Raw genomic sequence first — 5640 nt, 5'->3', positions numbered from 1 at the left:
CATTCTGGTTGTGTTTCTTCCAAGACAGATTTATTTGTTCTTTTGGCAGCCCATGGTATACTCAATATTCTTTGTCAACACCAGCATTCAAAGGTGTCAATTCTTCTTTGGTCTTCCTTATTCATTGTCCAGCTCCCTTGCATGCATATGAGGTGATTGAAAGCACCATGGCTTGGGTCAAGTGCACCTTAGTCCTCAAGGTGACATCTTTTTTCTCAACACTTTAAAGAGGCCCTTTGCAGCAAATTTGCCCAATGCAATGCCTCTTTTGATTTCTTGATTGCTGCTTCCATGAGTGTTGATTGTGGATCCAAGTAAAATGAAATCCTCAACAACCTCAAACTTTTCTCTGTTTATCATGATGTTGCTTATTGGACCAGTTGTGAGGATTTTTGCTTTTTTTATGTTGCGGTGCAATCCATACTGAAGGCTGTGGTCTTTGATCTTCATCAGTAAGTGCTTCAAGTCCTCTTCACTTTCAGCAAGCAAGATTGTGTCACCTGCATAATGCAGGTTGTTAATGAGTCTTCCTCCAATCCTGGTGCCCCGTTCTTCTTCATATAGTCCAGCTTCTCGGATTAACTGCTCAGCATACAGATTGAATAAGTATGGTGAAAGGATACAACCCTGATGCACACCTTTCCTGACTTTAAACCATGCTATCCCCTTTTTCCGTTCAAACGACTACCTCTTGATTCATGTACTCGTTCCTCATGAGCACAATTATGTGTTCCAGAATTCTCGTTTTCTGCAATGTTATCCATAATTTGCTATGATCCACACAGTCAAATGCCTTAGCATAGTCAAAAAAAACACAGGTAAACACCTTGCTGGTATTCTCTGCTTTCAGCCAGGATCCATCAGACATCAGCAATGATATCTCTTGTTCCACATTCTCTTGTAAATCCTGCTTGAATTTATGGCAGTTGCATGTTGATATAATGCTGTAGCTGCTTTTGAATGATCTTCAGCAAAATTTTGCTGTATGTTGTATTAACGATATTGTTTGATAAATTCTGATTCCAGTTAGATCACCTTTCTTGGGAACAGGCATAAATATTATACTGTAATTATTATATACTATACTATATTATGGGGGAAACTTTTTATACTATATTATGGGGGAAACCCTGATGGCGTAGTGGTTAAGTGCTATGGCTGCTAACCAAAGGGTCGGCAGTTCGAATCCACCAGGTGCTCCTTGGAAACTCTATGAGGCAGTTCTACTCTGTCCTATAGGGTCACTATGAGTTGGAATCGACTCGATGGCACTGGGTCTGGGTTTTATACTATCTTATATACTTTATTATACTATATTATTCTATACTATTATATTATACTATAGGAAACACTGGTGGCATAGTAGTTAAGTGCTACGGCTGGAAACCAAAGGGACGGCAGTTTGAATCCTCCAGGCGCTCCTTGGAAGAAACTCTACGGGGCAGTTCTACTCTGTCTTATAGGGTCGCTATGAGTCGGAATCGACATGACGGCACTGAGTTTGGTTTTTTTTAATTATACCATATGGCTAATTACTAAGGCTGGTCCTGCCTCTAGTATTACAATGTCATTTGTATAATATAAAATTTTGATCAGTGGTTTACTTAAATTTTATTCCTGCTTTGCCTCATTTTACAAAGGATTTGAGGTGACATAATAAACACATGCTATAAAAAGGTAAGCTACAAATAAGAAATTAAAATTCAGACACAGGGAAATAAAAACTAAAGTAGAAAATCTTGTCCAGGAGTAAAAGTAGAACACAAATGAACCACTAGAATTGAGTTTCAAGCTTGATCTAGGATCCCTGGCAAGAAAGTGAAAAGGGAGACAGTATGTTACTAACCCATTACCCGTTGCTGTTGAGTGAATTTCGACTCATAAAGAACCTATAGGACAGAGTAGAATTACCCCATAGGTTTCTTGGGAGCAACTGGTGGATTCGAACTCCTGGCCTTTTGATTAAAAGCCAAGCTCTTAAAAACTGAGACACCAGGGCTCCAGTATGTTACTAGTTACTGTCAAAAGAAAAAAGCCCACTATTTCTCCAGGGGAAGTATTTAGCCTTTTCTGACCATACATGGCCCTAGAAGAGCTCACACGAGGCTGTAAGCGATTATTATTACCACAGATTCCACATACCTTTGCATAATAAAAGACACAAAGCAAAAAAGAAAATATGCTTTAGCTTAATCAAAATTGAGCAACTGATTAACTTGGGCACTGCACAATGAAAGGAATAGTAGGTGTAGCTGATAGACTTAAGAGAGCTGTGTGTTTGTTTACCAATTTATATCTCAGTAGCAAATAACTAGGGATTTAAGAATTCTCATTTGTGTGTTTTGGAAGTATCATGCAATCACCTGATATAGTTGCATCATTTTTTGGCTTATATGAAAAAAGTTAAAGTGATGTTCACTTGACGATTCTGTTTGCTGAACTCTGTGATTCATGTCATTTCACAGCATAGCATATTTAAGTTGTTCTCCACATCACTCTGTCCAATAGGGTGGCTAAGAGTGGGAATCAATTTGAGGGCAACGGGCTTGGTTTTTTTTGGCTGCATCATTAAATACCTTCATTTAATGGGCCACTGGGGAAATAATAGTAGTTTCTAAGGAAATGTTTTGTTCAGCATGTTTACTATTGACCTGGATGAAGACATGAACAGTATAATATTGATTAAAACTCTAATGGACGTGAAGCTTGCAAGGTTAATTCAAATGATGGAATTTCATGTTGGGCCTTTTTATGACCATACCACAAGTTATTTGGAACATGTTAAATATAGCCAAAGGCACATATGCCTATCTGCAGGATTTTTCTGAACCTCTAGGAAATCTGGAAGTCGTCAAAAATGAAATGGAATACATAAACATTGATATCCTAGGCATTAGTGAGCTGAAATGGACTGGTATTTGCCATTTCAAATCAGACAATCATATGATCTACTCTGACAGGAATGACAAATTGAAGAGAAGTGGCATTGCATTCATTGTCAAAAAGAATATGTCAAGATCTATCCTGAAATACAGCACTGTCAGTGATAGGATAACATCCATGCACCTACAAGGAAAACCAGTTAATGCAACTGTGTATTATTCAAATTTACACACCAACCACTAAGGCCAAAGATGAAAAAACTGAAGATTTTTACCAACTTCTACAGCCTAAAATTGATCAAAGATGCAATCAAGATGCATTGATAATTACTGGTGATTGGAGTGCAAAAGTTGGAAACAAAGAAGGAACTGTAGTTGAAAATATGGCCTTGGTGATAGAAACAATGCCAGAGATTGCATGATAGAATTTTGCAAGACCAATGACTTCTTCATTGCAAATACATTTTTTCAACAACATAAATGGTGATTAAACATGTTGCCTGCACTAGATGGAAAAGACAGAAATCAAATAAAGCACATCTGTGGAAAGAGATGATGGAAAAGCTCAATATCATCAGTCAAAACAAGGCCAAGGGCCTTTAGTATATTCCACCGGAAATTGGAGACCATCTCAGGAATATATTTGATGCATTGACCACTAATGACCAAAGACTAGATGAGCTGTGGGATGACATTAAGGACATCATACATAAAGAAAGCAAAAGGTCATTAAAAAGACAGGAAATGAAGAGAAGACGACCAAAATGGTTGTCAGAAGAGGCTCTGAAACTTGCTCTTGAACGTAGAGTAGCTAAAGCAAAGGAAGAAATGATGAATTAAAGAGCTGAACAGAAGATTTCAAAGGGCAGCTTGAGAAGACAAAGTAAAGTATTATAATGAAATGCGTAAAGACCTGGAGTTAGAAAACCAAAAGGGAAGAACACACTCAGCATTTTTAAGGTGAAAGAACTGAAGAAAATTCAAGCCCTCAGTTGCAATTTTGAAGGATTCTATGGACAAAATGTTGAACCATACAGGAAGTATCAAAAGAGGATGGAAGGAATACACAGAGCCACTGTACCAAAAAGAATTGGTTGAAGTTCAGCCATTTCAGGAGGTAGCATGTGATGAAGAACTGATGGTATTGAAGGAAGAAGTCCAAGCTGCATTGAAGACATTGGCCAAAAACAAGGCTCCAGGAATTGACGGAATACCAGCTGAGATGTTTTAACAAACAGGTGCAAAGTGCGAGTGTTCACTCCTCTATGCCAAGAAGTTTGGAAGACAGCTACCTGGCCAATCAACTGGAAGAGATCTATATTTATGCCCCTTCCAAAGAAAAGTCATCCAACAGAATTCAAAAATTATCGAACAATATTATTAATATCACAAGCAAGTAAGATTTTGCTGAAGATAATTCAAAAGTGGTTGGAACGCTACATCGACAGAAATTCAAGCCGGATTCAGAAGAGGACGTGAAGCCAGGGATATCATTGCTGATGTCAGATCTTGGCTGAAAGCAGAGAATACCAGAAAAGAGGTTTACTTGTGTTTTATTTACTACACGAAGGCATTTGACTGTGTGGATCATAACAAATTATGGATAACAGAGCAAGAATGAGAATTCTAGAACACTTAAATGTACTCATGAGGAACCTGTGCATAGACCAAGAGGCAGTTGTTCTAGCAGAGCGAGGGAATAGTGTGTGGCTTAAAATTAGGAAAGATGTGTGTAAGGGTTGTATCATTTCACCATACTTATTCAATCTCTTTGCTGAGCAAATAATCTGAAAAGCTGGACTGTATGAAGAAGAATGATGCATCAGAATTTGAGGAAGTTTCTTTTTTTTTTTTTCATTAGCAATCTGTGATACGCGAATGACACAACCTTGCTTGCTAAAAGTGAAGGGGACTTGAAGCACTTACTGATGAAGATGAAAGACTAGCCTTCAGTAGGGATTACAATTCAACCTAAAGAAAACAAAAATCCTCACAACTGGACCAATAAGGAGCATCATGATAAATGGAGAAAATACTGAAGTTGTCAAAAAGATTTCATTCTACTTGAATCCTCGATCAACGCCCATGAAAACAGCAGTCAAGAAATCAAACAACACGTTGCATTAGATGAACCTGCTATAAAAGGCCTCTTTAAAGTATTGAAAAGCAAAGATGTCACTTTGAGGATTAAGGTACGCCTGATCTAAGCCGTGATATTTTCGATCACCTCATATACTTTAGAAAGCTGGATGATGAATAAGGAAGACCAAAGAAGAACTGAAGCCTTTGAATTGTGGTGATGATAAAGAATATTGAATATACTATGTACTACCAGAAGAACAAACAAGTCTGTCTTGGAGGAAGTACAGCCGGAGTGCTTCTTGGAAGTGAGGATAGCGAGACTTCATCTCACATACTTCGCACATGTTATCTGTCGCGACGAATCCCTGGAGACGGACATCCTGCTTGGTAAGGTAGAGGATCAGCGAAAAAGAGGAAGACCCTTGACAAGATAGACTGACACAGTGGCTGCAACAATGGGCTCATATATAGCAATGATTGTGGAGATGGCTCAGAACCTGGCAGTGTTTCGTTCTGTCATGCATAGGGTTGTTGTGAGTCGGAACCAACTGGAAGGCACCTAATAACAAATTCCTGTTCTGAGCCTCTATTCCTTCCCCAGCTCTGAGTCCACTGGCTTGGCACCTCTCATTCTGTACTCGCTGTAAGCCCTCTTGCTTAGTGACCTAATGGACCC

Source organism: Loxodonta africana, chromosome 3 (genome assembly GCF_030014295.1).
Source record: "Loxodonta africana isolate mLoxAfr1 chromosome 3, mLoxAfr1.hap2, whole genome shotgun sequence".
Lineage (NCBI taxonomy): Eukaryota > Metazoa > Chordata > Mammalia > Proboscidea > Elephantidae > Loxodonta > Loxodonta africana.
This window is presented reverse-complemented; position numbering follows the sequence as displayed.